This window comes from Canis lupus, chromosome 1 (genome assembly GCF_048164855.1).
Source record: "Canis lupus baileyi chromosome 1, mCanLup2.hap1, whole genome shotgun sequence".
NCBI classification, from domain to species: domain Eukaryota; kingdom Metazoa; phylum Chordata; class Mammalia; order Carnivora; family Canidae; genus Canis; species Canis lupus.
In genome coordinates, this window is record NC_132838.1 from 57,761,379 (window position 1) to 57,784,525 (window position 23,147).

Below are 23,147 nucleotides of genomic sequence, written 5' to 3' on the forward strand. Positions count from 1 at the left end.
TAACGCCAATCAGCTACTGACATTTCTCAGGAAATAACTGAGAAATCATACAATCCACTACATAATCTAAACATTTAATTTTTGGTCATCTATTTTAATCGGTTCAGACTCTATTAAATAAGACACATCACCATGTGAAGAATAAAGGTCCAAATTGCATCAGAACTTTCTTGTTTTTCTTGGCTGTATAGTTCCCCTCTCTGTGTTGGAGGTTGCTTTTTTGGGTTTAGATTTTTTTTTCCTAAGTTATAAACATGCCTGATTGAAAAAGTAAAATATTATTAAAAAGGCTTGTATTTTTAAACATTTCCTGCCCTCTCCTTTCACACTCTAAATTCGTGCTTTCCAGAAGTCACCAATTTCTGATTGTTTTAGCTGTGGCATCCATCATGCCCTTGTTTGTGATAAGGTCCAAAACTTGTTACCAAGAGGATTTAGCTCTCTTATCCACCTCCCCTCTCTCCACACCTGTTTCACTCACCCCCAGCCTTCTAACAGAGCTATTATAGTTTTTGGTTAAGTCAGTATTCAGTATTTAAATGCTATAACTATGGTAAGTAGGCCTTGCAGGTTAGAGCACATAGAGTACTATCTGACTTCCTTGCATGTAGAACTTTGGTTTCCCCAAAGTTAATGGCTATTTCTTTTTTTGAATTTGCTCAGTTGTTAAGCAATTTCATTTTATCCCCAAACTTTTCCAATAAGAGTGGAAATCAGACTCCGTTCAACACCTCCATGTAATCGGGCAGTTCTTTTTGTTCTTGGGGCCAGCCCTCCTCGTATGTTGATTGTCCTCAGATCTCCTTTCCCCATAATTCTGAGGATTCTCTATGCCTTTTGCTGGCTAAATCTTCTGTTTCCTGGATCCCGTGCTTCCTTTTTCTTCATTAATATATCATTTCCGTGGAGCATCTCCTCTCTCAGATTTCTGAGGAAGAACGCACAAGCAGTAAACATCTTACCCCTTTGCATGTCTGAAAAAAAATGTTTATTCTCGGGACGCCTGGGTGGCTCAGCAGTTGAGGCTCAGGTCGTGATCCCGGGGTCCTGGGATCGAGTCCCGCATCAGGCTCCTCGCAGAGCCTGCTTCTCTCTCTGCCTATGTCTCTGCCTCTTTCTCTGTGTCTCTCATGAATAAAAAAGTAAAAATCTTTTTTAAAATATTTATTCTGTCCTTCACTTGATCTATCATTTAACCAACAAGTGTAGGCTGGAAATAACTTTTCCTCATAATTGTGAAGGCATGACTCCATGACCTCCGAAATGGTACTGAGTTTTCTCCCAGACAGAGCAATGTTAATCGGAGAAAGTTTCCATTTGCTTCGGTGACTTCAGTGGTGGGATGCTGCAGAGGGAGGTACTCAGTCGGCCTGGCTGCACGTGTTCTCAAAGCACGCAGGAAGGAAGAGGCCTAGAGGTCTCACTTACCCTCTGATTAAGTACAGCATCTCCACTCGCAGCTGTGCTGTGTCTTTAATCCAGAATCCCTCTTCTCAGTTTCCCCTGGTAGTCAAAGCCTCCTGTTCTGCTGGAGTCAAAGTATGCTCTGCCTGCAGCAGTTCCACCTCCGGCTTCCAGCTGCATCCCCCCTGACGGAGGTACCTGCTGCCAATTCCCAAGCTTCGTTGCAGTTCTGCAGAGCAAACTGGCTTGTATCCATTGATGGCAACCCCATTCTCTTGCTGGCTTGGATTTCAGCCTCCTGTTTAGTTACCATTCATCCATTTTCTCTCGGCTGCACAGTCTTGTTCTATTCCCCATCCATTCATTCGACAAAAAAAATTTTTTTGAGAACCCACTTAGTTCTAGGCACTGGTCTAGCACTTAGAATACTACGTTAATGAAATGAAGATCCTGCCTTCTTGACACTTATGTTCTAGGGATGAGTCTGACAACTTAGCATAATTCATAAGTACCTTACATGACCTATTAAAAGGTAATAAATAGGTACTGGTGTGTGAAATTGAGATTGAGAAGGGGAGAGTGCAGTGGTTTTTTTTTTTTTTTTAAGATTTATTTGAAGGAAAGAATGGGGGAGAGGGGAGGAGGGAGAGGGAGAGAGGGAATCTTAAGCAGACTCAGACTCCTCCTGAGCACAGAGCCCAACTCAGGGCTCGATCCCAGGACCCTGAGATCATGACCTGAGCTGAAATCAAGGTTGGCCGCTGAGCCAACGGAGCCACCCAGGTGCCCTAGGGAGGGTGTAATTTTAAATAGGGTGGTCAGGGTAGGCTCTATCGAGGCCCTCAGTACCATGCTCCTTTTTATTTTTAAAAATCCTTTTATTGAGCAGCTCAATAAAGCAGGTGGCTCAGCGGTTTAGTGCCGCCTTCAGCCCAGGGCGTGATCCTGAAGACTCGGGATCAAGTCCCACATCAGGCTCCTTGCATGGAGCCTGCTTCTCCCTCCGCCTGTGTCTCTGCCTCTGTCTCTCTCTGTGTGTCTCTCATGAATAAATAAATAAAATCTTTTAAAAAATCCTTTTATGTCAATTTAGTGGCATTTCAGGAAGGAACAGATATAAATTCATACTGAATGCAGTATGTTTAACTGGAAGCCCCACATCACTTTTCAGGTGAGTTGATAAGTAGGAATGACAATGACACACATTTACTGAGCACCTACTCTGTGCCAGGTACTCTTAGGAACTGGAGATTTGCCAGAGGACAACATAAAACCTGGTCCTCAGGTAGTTTACATTCTGATGTGAGTGGGTGAGGGGGAGAGGCGAATGACAACAACCACAATAAAATACAATATGTCAAGTAGTGATAAGCGTTATGGAGAACAAGCAAGGGGAGGGGATGAAAAGTGATGGTGAGCTGGTACTGTTCTATAAAAAGCTATTTCAGATGTGATACATATGAGCAAACACTTAAAAGGAAGGAAGATTTCTGGGAGAAGTGCATTCCAGGTAGAGAGAACAGAAGTTACAAAGGCCCTGGTGTCAGCATTTGTTGTCATCAGTATGTGTTTGGTGTTTCAAAAATAGGAGGCCAGTGTGGCTGGAGTGGATTGGGAGAGGGGAGGATGCTGGGAAACAAGATCTGATCATACCCGCCCTCATAGGTTGTAGCAAAGACTCGGATTTTGAGGTGAAAAGTCAGGTGGAAGAATGGAGTGGCAGATATGAGACATGGCCAGCTGCGGGAGGAATTACTAGGGGCAGGTGAGTCGGGAGCTTGTATATTTTCTAAACACCTGATTGGTCCTGGAATCCAGGCCTGGGCTCTGGCTGAAGATAGAGTTGTTGGTGCCTTCTTTTTTTTTTTTTTAAATAATAAATTTATTTCTTATTGGTGTTCAATTTGCCAACATACAGAATAACACCCAGTGCTCATCCTGTCAAGTGCCCCCCTCAGTGCCTGTCACCCATTCACCCCCAGCCCCCGCCCTCCTCCCCTTCCACCACCCCTAGTTCATTTCCCAGAGTTAGGAGTCTTCATGTTCTGTTCTGTTCTTTCTGATGTTTCCCACACATTTCTTCTCCCTTCCCTTATATTCCCTTTCACTATTATTTATATTCCCCAAATGAATGAGAACATATACTGTTTGTCCTTCTCCGATTGACTCATTTCACTCAGCATAATACCCTCCAGTTCCATCCACGTTGAAGCAAATGGTGGGTATTTGTCATTTCTAATGGCTGAGTAATATTCCATTGTATACAGAGACCACATCTTCTTTATCCATTCATCTTCGATGGACACCGAGGCTCCTTCCACAGTTTGGCTATTGTGGACATTGCTACTAGAAACATCGGGGTGCAGGTGTCCCGGCGTTTCATTGCATCTGAATCATTGGGGTAAATCCCCAACAGTGCAATTGCTGGGTCGTAGGGCAGGTCTATTTTTAACTCTTTGAGGAACCTCCACACAGTTTTCCAGAGTGGCTGCACCAGTTCACATTCCCACCAACAGTGTAAGAGGGTTCCCTTTTCTCCGCATCCTCTCCAACATTTGTGGTTTCCTGCCTTGTTAATTTGCCCCATTCTCACTGGTGTGAGGTGGTATCTCATTGTGGTTTTGATTTGTATTTCCCTGATGGCAAGTGATGCAGAGCATTTTCTCATATGCATGTTGGCCATGTCTATGTCTTCCTCTGTGAGATTTCTGTTCATGTCTTTTGCCCATTTCATGATTGGATTGTTTGTTTTTTTGGTGTTGAGTTTCATAAGTTCTTTATAGATCTTGGAAACCAGCCCTTTATCTGATACGTCATTTGCAAATATCTTCTCCCATTCTGTAGGTTGTCTTTGAGTTTTGTTGACTGTATCCTTTGCTGTGCAAAAGCTTCTTATCTTGATGAAGTCCCAATAGTTCATGTTGGTGCCTTCTTAAAGGTTAAATGGAAAGTCACCAGCTGTGTAAGGGGAGAAATGCATTCCAACTAAATGGAACAGCAGAAAGAAACAGAAGTATGAAAAACCAAGTCTCGTTCAAGAATTCATCCAGATTGGCATTGTTGGCTCCTAGGGCATGAAATGGGGTCTGGTTGAAGATAAGACTGGAATGTAAAGCTAGGAGAATTTTAAAGAGGTCTTTGTATAGCATCTTAAGGAATTTGGACGTTATTCTGCAGTAAAGGCTCCTCAGCCTTTTTCATGTTTTAGGATAACCGAGGGAGACCAACAATGCCCATTACTGATCCAATATGGCAGTGATTTTCACCAGGTGGGATATGCGGATGGGGGGCTAAGAGGACTTGAAAGAGGGGAGGTGAAGATGTCACACATCTGTGTGTGTAGGTGTGTGTGGTTTCAAAAAATCCTCGAGGTGGCGCTGATATGCCCCTATTTCCCATAAACTCATTCTAGCAAGAGGATTCCCTCTAGTTGGAAATCACTGCAAGCAGTGCAGAGCCATTGAAGGATTTTCTTTTGAAATAATCAGAAATGTATTTTAGAAAGACAACTTGAGCTTCAACATAGAGGATGGACTCAGTGGGGAAGAGATAAGAAGCCATTTCCATAGTCTGTCTCCTTCCATAGATAGGAGATAATCAGTTCCAAAACTAAGTCTAGAGAGGGAATATTTAAGGCACAGCTCAGAGGCAAAGCATGTGACCAAAGGGATGGATAGATGTTTTGTGGAAGTATGTAGATCAAAGATGATGAATCCAGGGGCCTTCAGGATGTATGTGCCTCTGAGTCCCATAGACTATAGAAGAGCACAGTTGCCTCCCATGCATCTGCCCCAATCCCCCCGACTGTCCCTTAATAAACTTTGGAAATTGTCTAAGTCTTCCTGCCCTTTCTATTTTCAGCCTGTGTGTTTCAGGGACTCCACGTTGATTGGAGTGGCTGGAGTAGAGGGTGTATAATGGAGGGTGGTGGAAAACAAGACTAGAAAGGTAATGCCCCCTTTTTCCCCTTAATTTTTTAATCTGACTTTTAAATAATAGTACCAATGGTATGGGATGGGCATTTTGATTAACTCAAGCAGTTGAAGTACCATCTGAATGGGAAGGCTGCTGCTTGTTCCTCATGCTGTGTCTAGAAGTTAGTTATGGGGCAATCTTTGTCATGGAAGGATCGTATGATTTTAGTGGTGGGTCCCAAAGGAAACGTTAATGATTTGGGATGGGCCTTTGAGGCTTTGGTTTAAGGGAAATTTTCTTTTGTCTTTCTTTTTTTAAGATTTTATTTATTTATTTGAGGTGGGGGCAGAGGGAGAGAGAGAAGTAGATGCCCCACTGAGGTGGGGGCAGAGGGAGAGAGAGAAGTAGATGCCCCAGGGAGCCTGATGTGGGGCTTGATCCCAGGACCCCAGGATCATGACCTGAGCCAAAGGCAGATGCTTAACTGACTGAGCCACCCAGGTGCCCCTAAGGGGGTTTTTCTTAAGGTAAGAGCTTCTAAAAACATTTCAGTTAGCCCACACTTTCCAAATTAAACAATGAAAAGTAATTTTAGTATGTATTTAGGAATTATTTTCTGAACAACAACAACAAAAAAATTTCCATTGGTTTAGGCACCTTCGTTTTCTTTCAAAGGAAGTGTAATAACAGGAACTACCTTTTCTTTGTGAAGGGAACATCTTGTCAGTCTTCTCTACTTTTCACTTTTCAGGAAGTGTTGTTTACTGCTTTTTAATCTTGTTCAGGATAAGAGACAGCCAGGAAATAAATGAAATTTGTTGCCTTCCTGTGCAGACAATCTTGATTTCTTAGCTCCTTCATCCCACTCTCTAAGGAATTTGTTTTAATGACAGAGGGATGGATCCATGCCATTTATTAGAGTTCTGAGAATTCTTGGTATGTATTTAAAGCTCTGTTCCTGATAGAAAAAGGACCGAAAAAAGGAAAATGTGATTATTTTTGAAAGATGCATTTACAGAGCTTGTTATCAAAGTTGAAACACAAATTGCAATAACAACTCACAACATTACTGCTATTGAAGACTGCCCTTGGGTAGCTGACCCTTAGAATGAGAAAACAAAACTCACTACTCTGACTTCCCCACCAGACCACACTCCTTGAGGGCGGGGATCGGGCCTCCTGCTCGTTGTATGTACATGATTCTTGCACAGTGCCTGGCACCTACGTGGTACTCAAAAAACACTTGACCAACTGCCAGACTGAACACATGAATGGAGCACAGACAACCGTGTCTCAGAAGACTTTCCCCTGGACAGCTCCAGCCGGTATGGTGAGCTCACGTCATAGACCTCCCACGTAGCAGTGAACTTTGGCCCTGAGAGATGCTCCCACTGGATCCTAACACTGTTTCTTTTGTTTTGTTTTGTTTTTTGTTTTTATTGAAGTTCAGTTTGCCAACATTTAGTATAACACCCAGTGCTCATCCTAGCACTGTTTCAGCACTGCCATCTCTGGGCTACGTGGTGGTTCGAAAAGTCCACCTCCAGGACAGGGCGCAGGAGAAAGACAGAGGTTAACAGGGCGCCCATGCAGCTGCTCGAGGCTGTTATACACGCAGTGGTCCCCAGTGGGGCAGAAAGCCCCGATGCCAAATCAAAGCCCAACTTAAAATAACACAACGTTTGTGTGGGATGCTGTAAACCACCAGTAGTCAACAGACTGTTGCTAAGCTTCAGTAATTGCCCAGGAGAATGCCTTTCGAGTTCACAACGTTGTGCAATTCCAGCAAGAGAGGCCAGGCCAGTGCAGCTGAGTCGCTGCGGCACCTGGGACAGTGCGGGGGGCGGGGGGGGGGGGGTGGATCTACCAGTTCATCCCACTTCCTGAGAAAACCTGGCGAGAGGAGTAGCTGGGATAAGTTACTACATGTTTTCTCTCCTAGAGTTTCTGTCTTGCTTAGTGGATGTTTTAAAAGTCTCGTAGATGATGAGAGGACCTTTGTGAATTCACTGCTTCAGCGAGGTCATTTTTCACTTAAAATAATAATAATAATAACAACAACAACAACAACTTGGGTGCCAGAGGAAGAAAAAGGGAATGAAGGATGGATGACAAAATAAGTTCTGTTTTTGAAATAGGCTACAAAGAGCCCACATGGGAGGCTTATTTTATAAAATGTGTAACAACTGATGAACACACTGCCCTGTCCATGTTTACACCATTATTATGTTAAAGCATACTGGCTAGCAGTGGTAATAATAGCCATCTTACTGAGACCCAGAGAGAAGAATTTTGCACCCATCTGCACACCAATGCAGTAAGGATATAAATAAGGAAGATACAAGTTACAGCCCATTATATGAATTTGGAAACGAGGCTCAGAGAGGTTAAGAAATGGGACTAGAGATACCCAGCAATTATTATGGGCTACTTCATGAAGCGCAAAATACAAAGTTTTAATATTTGCTTTTAATTATTTGAAATGTTTAAAATGCCACATTCTAATAATTGAAACTATTGAGCTGTGAGCATCATCATGTCAAAACTATTAAAGTCTCACTGCAACTTTTACCTTCAACCTTGTGAAGCTGAAAAGAGCAAGCAAAAAATGTTTTTGTCAAAGCAGACTTTAAAAAATAACATAGACTAAAAGACATCCCCGTGTTTTATTTTATCTTGAAATGACGGCTCTATTTTCCTGTAAACAGTTCAAAGGAAGCTTAATATAAAAGAAAAAAGAAATGCACAAAAGAGAGAGAAAATTGGGGGTTCAAAAGAAACCTAAGTGTCACTAGAAGCCTGATTAAAGAATTCACATTTTTAGATGGGAAAGTGCAATGCAGATTTCTCCAGAGAGCAGTTTTTAAAGACATTTGGGGGGTTAAGTTTTAAAGCTAGCTTGGGGGACTTATTTCCCAGGCTTACAGTAATTTAGGGGAGGGGTCACAGTGCTAGGTTTAGGGTGTGGGACAGTGGTCACTGCCCAGGGCCCTGCAACAGCTTTTGCTGTCACACAACACAAGGTAAGAGAGAGTGAGACAACAAAAAGTAATCAAGGTGCCAACCAACGATTATGGATGGAACATTCCTCACGTAGGTCCAAAAGGTATAAGCATAGCCCAGGTTTGGGGTAGAGGTGCCCCAAACTGTCAGCCAGTGGCACAGCCTTAGCAACTCCCCAAAGCCTTGACGTTCTTGTCGAGTGAAGCCAGCATGCTGTTTGTTTCCCTTGGGGTAGAGAAGGTGGATTTCTTCATGGGCCACACTGAGGTCCCCACATAGCCCAAGGGATGTATGGGAAGCCAAGCCCTTCAGGAACTTGCAAAAGGCTCCATCCCAGCACTGCCAGCCACCAGGCACCCCAGACTTCCACCCGTGTTAGGTACATAGGCTGTTTCCAGAACAAATTCAGTCACTCGGCCTTCCAGATCATGTCCCTTGTCCCCAGTGCCATAGGACACTTTGAGTGGGCACGGGTGGGACAGCAGGCCCACGCCCCTGTACCCTTCCTTGTCTGAACGTACTGACCGGTACTGATGGGATAGTTCAGGCAGCTCCTGAGGTTCAGCTGATAGTTTGTTCTCTGAACATTTGGTCTCTTCTCTCTGGGGCTTCTTCCTACACTTCAGCTAAACTCTTCCTCTTAATCCAGGCTCAAAGCCCATCCGCATTCCAGGAGCAGATCTTGAGTGAGGCTGATTTACCACTGGGGGAGGTTTTCTGATCTGGGGGTGAGGGGTTCCTCATACAGGACTGGCCTCTCTCCTGCTGATTCTTTTTCATTTTTCTTTGCTCCCGCCTGACTCTTCTGGGCTTCTGGCTCAATCCTGGGCTCTTTCTCATCTTTCACCACTGCTCCCTTTTACCTGGGCTTTGGCGTCACTATGACGAATGCCCTTCTGAACCTGTACCACGTTGCCCACTGAAGCAGTATTTTTACTGTGTTACCCCCCTTGGGTCCCAGCCTGCCTCCTCTTCTAAAAAGACATCCCCCGTGTTTTAGGAATTACAACTATTTGTCATAATTTAAGATCTCGCAGCTTGCAGAGAGCATATGATATATACCATCAGTGCAAAATCAGACTTCAGCGTTCTGTTTCTGGTCTCATCTTATATCCAAACTGTGAGTCACTTTGATTCTTATGAAGTAGAAATGCCTCATAAACATAACAGCAAATTATTTACTGATTTCTTCATATTCATCTCTTAACTAAGAGTTACTACCTGAACTTTGCTCTTATTCATAACAGCTTGTGGTTTTTCAGGTGGTTGAAATGAATGAAGTCATTGTAAAACTATAATGCTCTAAATTGGCTGGCTAATACTTCATATAAAGTAAGCCTACTTTATCACCCTCCTAAAGAAGACAAAGGTTTGTCTGAAATAATCGTTAATGGGTGTGGAGAACATTCAGTGTAAGAGAGGCTAGAAAATATTTCAGAATCAGTGCCATCTTTCAGATAGCCAGTCACTTGTCACTCACACTGCTTTTTAAATCCCAGCATTCTATGGAAGGAACAAATGGAACAGTTCTTTTATTTTGTTTTGTCTTCCTGTTTTGGAAGATTTAAGCAATTCTTTGTTTTTCCCTTTTGATTCAATTTTGTCACTCTTTGCTTGAATGTATATATTTTTGGAGATCATGCCTATTTCCTTCTAGAACTAGAATTGTGTTTTACAGAATGATAGAGTTGAAAGGGACTCTGAAGATGATCTAGCCCAATCCTCTCATTTCACAGTGGAAGAAGCACCATGTTTGGCATTTCTTCACTTTAGTGCACATGAAGGCGTCACCAAAATCAACGTTGCCTGCTTGAACATTTCCACTGCAAGCTGCACCCTGTCCTAGGTTGGGAAATAAAGAAACAGGGATGCAAACAAGTTTATGATGCCATCAATCCAACTGTTGGATTGTTCTCCCCCCAAATAATTTCAAGTAAGTTGCAGAGTTAAATTCTTGAACTATATTCATTTATTTCACTGAATACAGATGGCTGATATTTTGTTTACTAACCTTTCTTTGATTCTCTGCTAGATGATCGGAGTCAAGTGTTAACACCCCACAGAGCACAATAACCTATTACGGCAGTGAATTAGCGCCCTCTAGCACATTTCTGAGTAATGACTGCTAAAAAATCTTAGAAAATGTAACTGAAACCGTGCGGGGTTCTTTACACTATCTCACTTTAATTCTCACAAAAGTTGTATGGCATCAATTGAGACAACTGTGTAAAGAGAGAAAGCTAATACACAATGTGGTGAGGGCTACTTCAGGAGTGAGAAGAGCTGTGGGCGGGGACTGACTGACTTTATTGAGTGACACTGTGATGACAGTAGGAGTGTGACACTCTTTCTAATCTCCACCCCCCCCCCTTAGTAGGAGAGATGGAATTCTGGAAAGGAATGTTGCAAGAGGCACCTTAAAAACTACTGCTGAGTTACTCTCTTCTTCAATAGTGTGGGAGGAGGGAAACAGGACCACTGACTCTGGTTGGGGTTTTGAGGATAGCATCAATGAAGAGAGGACATTGGACTATTAAAGGAGGAGAGTAGTTTTCCAGGTGAAGAACAGGGAAATGTCATTCGAAGCAGCAACATGAGGGGCACCTGTGTGGCTCATTTGGTGAAGCATCTGCCTTCGGCTCAGGTCATGATCCCGGGATCCTGGGATAGAGGCCTGCCTGCATCGGCTCCCTGCTCAGCAGGGAGTCTGCTTCTCCCTCTCCCTCTTCCGCTCCCCCTGCTTTTGTCAAATAAATAAATAAAATCTTAAAAAAAAAAAAAAACAAAGCAGCAATACAAGCAAATGAAAAGACACAACTGAAGTGAAGGACACTGATACATAAGAATGGGTAATGTACGGGGTCAGTCCTTTAGGAAACTGAGGTATGTGGGATGGAGTGGACAGAGGTGACTGAAGCAGGACTGGGAAGAGCTTTCGGGTCAACACGGGGAATACGAAATTTGTCCTCTTGACGATGGGCGTTTTCAACTGGAAAATAACGTGATTGGATTTCTTTCTTTTCCTGCCTTACAAATTGAAAAATATAACCCATGGTCAGAAAACTACTAAAACAAATATACTGTATAAAGCATCGTTCTAAAGCAAACACTTCTGTACCCCTCATCCTGGAATAGAAATATAACATTGCGAACACCTACCTCTTCTCCCAATCCCAATCGTAACCCCATTCAAACCCCAAAGGTAATAACCACTGTCTTTGTGATTCTTCACCACTACTTTGTTTTTCTTTACTGTTTCACTGCTTTCATTTACTTCCGCAGAAAACAAAATTTCATTTTAACTGCTTGTGAAGTTTTTATAGTTGGAATCATATTTAAAATCTTCTTTGTGTTTGCTCCACATGTTTGTAAGACTCATCCTGGTTGGTTGGTGCTGTAGCAGCCATTTATGTACTTCAGCGGCTGAGTAGCATTCTCCCATCTGAGTGTTTTGCAATTTCTTTTGTGTGATGCTGTCGGATATTTGTTCTTTGACTTTTTTAAGCCAATTCTTGCCTAACATGAACAATGGGCTTGCCATGGGCTTTTGTACTTTGTATCCTATTCACATGGGCAGAACGGTTTCTCCAGCCTATTCAGATTTCTTCCAGGAAGCTAACTCTGACAGGACTGTGTGGCATCCACCAGAGGAGAGTGAGGTAATAATGACCCGGTCTATTTTCAGCGAGGGTGGAGAAGAGGTCTGATATGAGGGACAGCCCTGAGGCAGCATCGAGCTGCGCAGGAAATGGAGTGGCACACACAGGGGACCCTAAGTTTTCTAGCTTAAAAGACTGACATCCTTAAGGGTCATCAAAAAGCTGGAGGAGAAATAAGTTTTAGGGAGGAAATAAGCTCTTTTTGGGGTTTGAGATGACTGCTGGACATATGAGCAAAAATGTCTGCTAGGCAACTAGAAAAGCCTCTGGAGAACTTAGGAGGGGAGGGGCTGGAGGTAGAGATGTAGAAGTGGTAATATATGGTTGGTTGTCAAAGACACGGGAAAAGAGAACAGTCATTGACAGCACTTTCTGAGCACTTACCATGTGCCAGGCACTATTCCAAGAATGTTACAGCTATCTCAAGAAATGCAAGTGGGGCAGCCCAGGGGGCTCAGTGGTTTAGTGCCGCCTTCGGCCCAGGGTGTGATTCTGGAGACCCAAGATCGAGTCCCACATCGGGCTCCCTGCATGGGGCCTGCTTCTCCCTCTGCCTGTATCTCTGCCTCTCTCTTTCTCTCTCTCTCTCTCTCTCTCTCTCTTTCTCTGTGTGTGTGTGTGTGTCTCATGAATAAATAAATAAAATCTTTTTAAAAATTAAAAAAAAAAGAAATGCAAGTGTGGGTGAGGATGTGAAGAAAAAGGAACCCTCGTGCACTGTTGGCAGGAATGCAAATTGGTGCAGCCACTGTAAAAAACAGTATGGAGGTTCCTCAAAAAGTTAAAATAGAACTACCCTATGATCCAGTAATAGAACAACTAAGTATTTACTCAAAGAATATGAAAACACTAATTCCAAAGGATACATGCACCCCTATGCTTATGGAAGAATTATTTACAATAGCTAAACTATGGAAGCAGCCCAAGTGTCCCCTGATGGATGGATGGATAAAGAAGAGGTGATATATACACACAATGGAGTATTATTCAGCCATAAAAAAGAATGAAATCTTGCCATTTGCAACAACGTGACTGGAGTTAGAGAGTATAATGCTAAGCAACATAAGTCAGCGAAAGACAAATACCATATGATTTCACTCATGCATGAAATTTAAGAAAGAAAACATATGAACAAAGGAAAAAAGAGCAAGTGAGACAGAAACCAAGAAAGAGACTCAGTTAAGAGAGAACCAGCTGAGGGTTACCAGAGGGGAAGTGGGTCGGGGGATGGGGAAAATAGGTGACAGGGATTAAGAGTATACTGCCAAGCACTGAGCAATGTATAGAATTGTTGAGTCACTATATTGTATGCCTGTAACTAATAGAACACTGTATGTTTACTGGGATTAAAATAAAAACTTAATAAAATAAAAAAAAGAATGTCATATGTATCAACTCATTCAATCTTCACAACAACCCAAGGAGGCACATAATACTGTTATTTTCATTTTACAGATGAAAAAACTGAGGCACAGAGAGGTCAAAAGCTTGCCCAAGGTCACACATCTAGCCAGTGGTGGCCCCAAGAGAAGATTATGCAAGTAGTGTATGTGGAAAGAATTGAGTTTTAGCGAGTACCAATATCAATGGTTCTGAGGAGGAACCTGGGAAGGACATTTAGATGAACAGTCACCAAGTTAGGAGGAGAGCCGCAAAAGTGTCATTAATAGTCAAACTTAAGTTACCTTGAGAAGTTAAGTTAGGTGCCTGGCACTCCTGGAGGTAGAGTGCCAAAGTAGAGTCATAATACCCAAGCTTGAGACCAGGTGTCAACAAAACCTATTCCTGCTTGGCTCACTGCTTCCAAGAAAGGAAGTGAAACGTCTTTAAGGAATCTAACAATAAAATATAGAAAAAAAAATTGGTTGCTGTCTACAGCTAAAGTAAAAAGAAAAATCCCTCCCTTGAGAAATTCAGTGATGTATGGCAGAGGAAGATGGTGGAGAAATGGGGCTGGTAGTGGGGAAGATGAGTTCTGTATACCAGACAACTCTGCTGAGTAAACAAGCTGAGCTGGGCAGGAAGGAGGAAGTTATGGGAGAATCCCTACTCCGCCAGCACCTGCAGCTCTGTCATCCCCCCACTGTGGCTTGGTGACTCTGACAAAACTGAGTGGGAGTAGCTGTCCAGAGGGCCCTTCAACTGTAACCTGGAACCTGTCCCATGGCCCTATCTTCTCCATGGTGTTGTCCTCCTCCTCCCTGGGTAGATTTACCTACTGTTTGTCACAATTCAAGATGCTCAGGCAGGCATCTGTAAAAGGGTTCAAATTCTGAGCTGAACAAAGTAGACATGGTGCTAGCTCTGCAGTAAGAGAAGAGAATATCCAAGTCAGATTCTCATTCATTCATTGACTCATTCATTGATTCACTCATTATATCCATGAATATTTATTGAACACCTATAACATCCTGGGCACTATGCTAAGAACTGTGTAACCAAAAAGGAATTAAATCAAGCATGATCCTTGCCTTCATGAAACACATAATCTAGTTGCATAGATGAAAAAACAGTAAGTAGCAAATAAAAGATTATAAAACTGTCATATGTAATAAGGAAACAAACAGAAGGCTAAAAAGATTAAGGGGTGAATAGGGGAATTTAGAAAAACTGATCCTACAACACACGGTAGACTTCACATGCTTGCGCTTATCCAGTTCTCTTTCACCATTTCCCTTGCAATTTGATGGAGTCTTGTGACTAGTTTGGACCAAATATTGGTGTCTGCTGCAGGACGGTTCTATGATAAAAAATAATCTATCATCTTTCCCACAATCTGCCCCCATTTCTCCACTATCTTCCCATACCCACATATAAGGGGATGAATTAAGGGAGGGATTTTTCTTTTTACTTTAGCTGTAGACAACAACCAAAAGGAAATAACTTTTTCTGTGCTTTATTATTAGTTTTCTTAAAGAAGTTTCACTTCCTTTCCTAAAATATGTGACATTAGCTTAGCAGTCTACTGGTGAGCAGCATGGAAACTGATAATGGAGGGCTAGAAAGACCGCAATTCTTACCTGGCTACTAATAAAACTAACTCCTGCATTAATTTGGAAAGATTATGTGGCTAAAGAAAATGTGGCCTGAGGGGAAAAAATTAGAAAACAATGTTTCTAGCGCATATTGGTTGCTGCTGACTATGTTTTGGCAAGGCTTTATAAGCTCAAAAAGGAATTGGTTGATTTGTAAGCAGAAATGAAAAGGAATAGAGATATTTAAGAAAAGTAAGGACTTGCAAAATTGGAAAACCTGACAGGTTTTAGACTCCAAACTCTAAGAGAGAATTTGGGGTAGCCTTGAAAAAGTCCATTAAAATAAATCAGGGGCAGCCCTGGTGGCTCAGCGGTTTAGCACCACCTTCAACCCAGGGTGTGATCCTGGGGACCCGGAATCGAGTCCCACGTCGGGCTCCAGGCATGGAGCCTGTTTCTCCCTCTGCCTGTGTCTCTGCCTCTCTCTCTCGCTCTCTCTCTGATGAATGAATAAATAAAATCTTAAAAAATAAAATAAAATAAAATAAATCCATAGAAAGGCCAAATTAAAAGTATGGCTTCTACACCTATTGATAATACCTCTCAGTAAGTTCAGGAACTTTAGGGCAAAGATAAAAGTAAGGAATTCAATTGGTAAAGAGCCACAGAAAGCTCAAAATAAAGGTGAAGTTTTCCCACAGAAAACTATAATCTCATGTTTACTCAGGGTACCCGCTGTACTGGCAAGAGAGAAAGACAGATAGAAACAAATTAGTGGGGAGAGAGAGAGAATGGGGCAAGAAAGCAAAAGCATGTAGTAGATCTGGGAACCATGTTTTAAAAAGAACCATAACAGTTTTAGCAAATATAGTTTACTGAAATCAGAGACAAGCAGCTTATTAAATAATTTTGGGAGAGATTTATAGTCAAAGGAACCATAAACCCAGCTGGACTTGTAGCCTTCCAACATTGTATGAGTAGCACATGAACCTTACACTACCCAGACTCTAGACTGTGAGCTCCAGGTTTGGACTTCATGTTTGTTTCTTTTGGGAAGAAGTTTGGTGTGTTCTGCAGTGGGAACGAAAGTGAAACAAAAGAGTGGCCTATAGTAGAACTAATGACCATTCTTTTCTTTCTTTCTGGCAAATGGAAAGATTACATGTCCTTGTTCCCTTGTAGTAAGGTGGACCAAGAGACTGTGCTGAAGCATTTAAGAGCTACCGGGAGACCCCCACCCCCAGGAGCTAAGGATCTCACTGGTGCCTCTTTTATAAGAGCACTAATCCCACTTAGGAGGACTCTACCCTCAAGACATAGGCACCTCAGAATGTCCCCACTTACTAATACTATCTTCACTTTGGGGGGGTTAGAGTTTCAACATATGAATTTGGAGGGGACATATTCTGACCACAGCACTGTCTGTAATGAATGAGAAGAAGGAATAGAAAATGACCCGAGACAGGAAGTCATGGAATTATCCAGACCTTCCCAAGACGCAAATGTTTGCCTAGGATAAGAATGTAGACACAGAGATGATGATCTATAGGTTCATCATTGAAAAGCAATCCCTAAAGAGGGGAGAGTTACTTCCTAAAGGAGCAGGGTGTGGAGCCCCCAGAGCTGGAGCAAGGAGAATATGGGGCTCTTAGGAAGGCCAAGACTCTATCTAGAAGACAGTGGTGTCCCCCTGGCCTGGTTTTCTAGTTGCCCTGAAGATTACTTGTCAGTGTATATAGGTGAAAAGCCATTTCAATTCACTAATGAATTCCCAAAGTGCTTTCTAATATCTGCCCCCCACTCCCTCCTCCTCCTATAAGAAAAGACCAATAACACTTTAAAGGTATTTCCTTTCTTTTCTTACTGTTCTTGTATAATTTGACAATAGCCCCTCAGGAAAGGGATCCTGGGATAAATCAGAATTCTGTCTACTAGGAGTCACCTCCCCTTCCCTAACACTCTGTGGCTCAGTCAGGAGCAGCTCCCAGCCTACATTAAACAATATCTTAACTCACCCAAATGCTATTGGTTTTCTGGATTTTCTCCCATACATAGAGGGCTTTTAATGAAGCTAGACCAAAACAGGTAACTTCTGTAAACTGGGGAAAAACTAGTCTGGATCAACATTTAAAAGAAGTGATGGTGATTTCTAAACAGCTGGAAGCTGAAGGTCCTGCTGTCCTTCTTCAGAAGCTCTACTACCTAACCATTCAACCACCTCCATTCTTCTCCACCTGCCTTTCGTCTCTGCTTTGTTCCTATGCCATTATGGGTACCTAGAAGACCCTACAGAGCACAGTTGAAGCCCTCTCTGAAGCAAGCAGAGGCTTCTTACATCTCATTTCCCTCAGGCTTGGATAAATGCCACCCAATCCCACCTTTCCATCTGGTCTTTTCTTCTTCTCCTCCTACTGCTTTTTTGCCATCTTCCAGTTCTCAAACACTCCAATCCTTTATCTTCTATATCCTTCAAACACAGTCGGTTTCTTCCTTGGACTTACTACTTTTGGCAAGAAGAGGTGAATTATTGGCATTCCAGGTTCAAGGATCAACCCTTAGTATAAGCTCTGTGTGCACAGAAGGAAGGACAAACAAGAGCCTGTGAAATTACCTCTTCCTGGACTTGTTCTTCAGAGATTCTCCATTAGATCAAAACATTTCATGTTAGCATTTCTTAATTGTAGAAGGAACACATGCAGGTTAAAAAAAAAAAAAAGACAAACACTAAAGAAAGATAAGCAAGTCTCTCACCCTGCCTTCATTCACAACCTTCAGCCTTACTTCTCAGAGGTAAACATTTGACAGTATTTTTTTAATCCTGCAGAATATCATACACATCAGCAAGGGACATGCATATATTTTCTTTTTCTTTTCTTTTTTTTACACAAATGTACGACATGCAACGTTTTTATCTTTTCCAATTAACATGTCAACTCTGTCTTTTCACTCATATCAGCACATACAGATCTACCTCAATCATAGGCACCTACTTTGCATTCTATTGCATAGATGTGAATGTTTTAAATATGCAGATCTTTCATGTGATATATTCCTTTTAAGTGTTATTTCATTTATGTATTTTAAATAATCTCTACACCCACTGTGGGGCTTGAACTCATACCCCTCAAGATCAAGAGTTGCATGCTCTACCAACTGAGCCAGTCAGGCACTCCTTATGTGATAAATTGTTTTAGGGAGATTTTTCCTTTATTCCTTTAATCTTCTTTGCTATTTATTATTATTATTATTATCCTTGGAAATCCAAATCTTTGATCATAGTTCACAAACTAGTAAACTGAATTTAACAGCAGAGGAACTGGGCTTGTGATGAAGCAAAGTATAAGTAAGTGGCCATTGACAATGAAGCTCTAGCACACATTAAAATCACCTGTGAAATAATTTGAGTCAATGGAAAAACATTATGTAATTTACCAAAATTCCTAATAGACTTTTTTTTGGCAGTTTTAGACCTTTATTTGACAATCAGCAATTAGTTCTCATCCACATTAACTGCCTGTAGATTTTTGAAGGTGGTGACAGGTACATGGGTAACCAACATATAGGGCTTGTTTGGTGAATATTCATCCACATTATGTTTTCTGGACAACTGCACGTGGATACGGTATGGAACATTCCTTATTCCTTTGGCCCAGAGAGTGTGGTTGAGCCTGGTGTCAATGCACACATCTGGAGTTCCCATCTCCTTCACAGCAAATTTCCAGATCTCTTTGAGTGCCTGAGGGGCACGCTTCTTGAAATCCATGCCATGGGTGCACTTGTGAATGTTGATGGTGTATTCTCTAGTCACTACCTCATTGATGGCGGAATGTCCCTTCTTCTTCTCCTCACCACCTTTCTTTGTGGGAGCCATTCTGCTGGGTCCTGGTTGGAAAGGAGGCTAGACCTGACTTTTAAGAGCCATAGAAGGATGGACACCTGGGTGGCTCAGTCTGTTGAGTATCTGACTCTTGATTTTAGCTTGGGGTCATGATCACAGGGTCATGGAATTGAGTCCCATGTTGGGCTCCACATTCAGCACAGAGTCTGCTTAAGATTTTCTCTATCTCGGGGCAGCCCTGGTGGCTCAGCGGTTTAGTGCCGCCTTCGGCCCAGGGTGTGATCCTGGAGACCCGGGATCGAGTCCCGCGTCGGACTCCCTGCATGGAGCCTGCTTCTCCCTCTACCTCTGTGTGTGTGTGTGTGTGTGTGTGTGTGTCATGAGTAAATAAATAAAATCTTTAAAAAAAAAAAAAAGATTTTCTCTCTCTACCCCCTATACCCTCTGCTTATACTCTCTCTTTCTCTAAAAAAGAAAAAAAAAGGAACCATGGAAGGAAAACTAGAACCTTTTATAGACTTATGGTATCAGATGATGACGATGATGATGACAACAGTAATAATAGCAAAGACTGGCCATATCTAGGCTCTCAGGGTTAAAATAATCATCTTTTGTTTAAAAAAATTAGTGTGTGAATCAGTGAATATTTAAAATTTTGTGATAGGTTTGGAAAATTCATGCTAAGAAAAGGGGAAAATAATCTGTAAAAAGGTCACTTGAAATGTAATGGGATTGCCATTTTAACAAATGACATTCCTGTGTCTGGGAAAGTGTCTGATCTTTCCCTCCTTCTGCTCTATACTTCCATTGAAAGAACTTTTATAAACATTCAAAAATCTTAATAACAGGTTCAGATTTTCAAATACATAACATAATATGTCCATAAATTATAATGCACAGAAAAGTATTCTTTAAGATTAAGAATGTCAGATCTAAATTTACTTGTTATATTTGGCACCTAAAGTTGTGCCTTGCACATGGTGGATATTTAAAATATCCATGAATTTTGATTTGATTCTCATGGGTGGGTCTTGAGACCAGGATCAACACTTTTTTAGAATCTAGAAGTCACATTCCAAGCAGGGTCATACCATTAGTCTGAGTTCTCAAAAATGTTTGAAAACTAGCTCACTTGAAAACAACTACAAAGACCTCTTAGATTCACAGTGTGGAATTCTTTCAAGAGTTTCTTTTCTAAGATTTGTTTTGTGGCTTCTGAACCCCATTCCTGACAATGATGATGATAGTGCCAAGAAACAAAGTACTACCGTTAAAACAAAATCCATAACTATTGGTTTTCCAATGTGCTTACCATGAGAATCTTTCACTCATTTTATAAAAGCTAAAGTAAATTGGTGTTAAATTATAGATTTTCAAAAGTGTAAAAGTCTTTCAAATATTACTTGGTCTACTCTCAAGAGAAAATTCTTGAATCCTGTCCACACCATTAGTATATTACTCTATTGCTACAGAGAACTGAACTTCTCAGCAATGTCTTCTCCAAACAAAGCCAGGTATAGAGGACTGAGCAATCTTCAATAGACTCAGAACTAGAACCATCCACTGCTTCAGTGATGGCAGGGGTAGAGGTCAGGGTACTGGACTCATCTGCTGGGACTGGGAGAAAATTCAGATTGGCAGGCAGAACTCAGACTCTCACAATTACAGGAACCTGTAATAAGCACAGGGTGATAATTAGTATCTGGGAGATACATGACCGGGGGAGCACAGTGGTGGCAACCGCAGGAGGTAGTGTTTGGAGACGTGAGCAGATGCATAATAAGTCAGGATGCAGCTCAGTCTGAAAGGAGTTTCAGGGGCAGGACTGCAAATCGCATGCTCTGGTGTCTATAAAGCCCCTAAACCTGACCTTCCACCTGCAGCTCTGCCCTCATAATGTGCCAGCTACCTGCTCACCTTTAATATTCCAGCAAGCTAGCTTTCTTTCCAACCATAGACTATCGAGCTCCCTTGCATCCCAGAGCCTAGGTCATTCACATCCATCCTTAAATACCCTCTCCTTACAAAGGCTTTCTCAGGACACTCTCTACCACACAATTCCATTTAATTATTTGCATAACCTTGAGGAGTTTCCTCCTCGTTATTTATCTCCACAGTAATGTAAGCTCAATGAAAGGAAGGTATTTGTTTGTCTTGTTTCTTATTGTACTCAATAATACCAGGCACTTTTGTAGGTTCTTATCATATTCTGGGGGTTTATTAAACATTTAAATGAATGACTGAATGAACAAATGAACTGATTAATACACTGTTAACAAATTAATTACTCTAGCTGGGATAGGAGACTGACAAGATGGAAATTTCTGTAACTAAAAATGTTTGAAACCAAATCCTTGGGGCGTCTGGGTGGCTGGCTCAGTGATTGAGCATCTGCCTTTGGCTCAGGTCGTGATCCCAGAGTCCTGGGATCGAGTCCCACACCGGGGTCCCAGCAGGGCACCTGCTTCTCCCTCTGCGTGTGTCTCTGCCTCTCTCCCTGTGTCTCTCATGAATAAATAAATAAAATCTTAAAAAAAAAAAGACATCAAATCCTTGATGGAAGAGCAGGATCTAGGAAGAAGAAGAAAGCTATCACCAGATACAAAAGTATTCATAAATGAAGGGAATGAACACAGATGGCAGGAGGGAGGTTGGGGGAGGAGGTTGTGCTGAGTAGCTTGAGCCTCAATGGAGAATAAACTATTAGAAGAATGGAAAAGCCTGGGTTTGGACATTGTAACGGGAGAATGCCAGCCAACGCTCCCTCTCGTTTTGAGAAATGTGGGAGAACAAAATAAACCTTATTCAAAAGGACAGAGGGCACATTTTAGTTAGGTGACAGTTAAGGGAGATTTGGCCAAAGCCATCTGCATAAAGGTTATGGATACAATGGGATTTGTTCACGATGGTATATAGAAAGTGGGGAGTGGGGAGGCAACATCTTTAGGAGATGTGTGGTGGGAGGGAAGAAGAGGCTAGCAGTAAGAGGGGCAGAGTCACCTGAGGGACAAGGGAGGAAAAAAAATTGTTTTGAAATGTAGGAATAAAGAGATGATCATCATAGCAGAAATGATGCGCCTCAAATACAGAACTTGGCTGCAAGTTCACAGGAAACTTTGCAATACGCGGTTTAATCTCAGAGAAGAGGGCACCAACCATCCTGCCTGACAATTTGGACTCACACATACAGCATAGCTTTTCACTTAAATGCTACAGAATCATGGTTTTGTGGCAGGCACTGGTAGTGGGAGGTAGCTACGAAGGCAAGTTAGGCTAAGAAAAGACTAAGACCTTTCTTCCCCCTTCTCTAACAATTCACACGGTTGTGTAGCCCACTTAGTCTTCCCAAGTAAATACGGCAAACCCAGTGGATGGGTACTGACAGTAACCAGTTCCCTGTGACCTGCCCACCCAAAACCATAACCAGACACCCTCCTTGTAGCACGGTGGACTACGAAGGGCCCACCAATTCTCTTAAGGGGGTAGAAGATCACTGAGTCACTGAATATAATCCTTGCTCTACAACCGAGCATTGATATGGATTCTTAAATCATACGCAATTATGTGTTGTCTATTCCCAACATTGCAATGTAAGAGGTAATCCGTCACATTAAACACTGGTTTAATGGGATACATCCTATCAATAAAGGCGTTGTACATATGCTGCTCAATGTGCTTGTCTCAACTGATCTTGAAAGGTGAGGACTATCATCCCACTTTTACAAATAAAGATACAGTGGGACGCCTGGGTGGCTCAGCGGTTGAGTGTCTGCCTTTGGCTCAGGGCGTGATCCTGCTTCTCCCTCTGCCTGTGTCTCTGCCTCTCTCTGTGTGTCTCCTATGAATGAATAAACAAAATCTTAAAAAAAAAAAAAACATAAGAGTCTCAGAGGGGTGAAGTTATTACACACACACACACAGTGCCCCCCCTGCTCCAAAGCCTATGTTTTTTCGAGTACGCCTCACCTCACTCTGGAGCCACACACACGGTAAGGCTCAGTTTCTCAGTAGTGGTTACATTTTGAGTCAGAGCAAAGCTGCTTTGAGGAAAGTGAAGGTGGAGGAAACATGGTGGTTAGATGTAGCTGCAGCTTGAACTTTTGGGGGATCAATTAGTGTTTCCTGAATAACCATGTCTCCCCTGCCTCTCCACTCACCTCTGATCAGCGTGGTGGTCACTAAGAACTGGACAGTCGTCCAGGGCCTGGCAGTGTTGGGGCATACCTAATCAAAGAGCCAACCCAGTACACTCAGTCTAATGTTCTGTGGGTGATCAGAGGCGAGAACGGTCAGTGTGAATTAGGCTGGTGATCTGTCCAGAAGGGGGACAGGAAGGGGACAGAAGATCACGGA

General features: G+C 42.3%; 1 pseudogene; it reads right to left on the bottom strand.

The window, feature by feature from the left end:
• Positions 1 to 8,081: 8,081 nt before the first annotated feature.
• Positions 8,082 to 14,163, bottom strand: LOC140604892 (DNA repair nuclease/redox regulator APEX1 pseudogene; annotated as a pseudogene).
• Between the last annotated feature and the right edge of the window lie 8,984 nt (positions 14,164 to 23,147).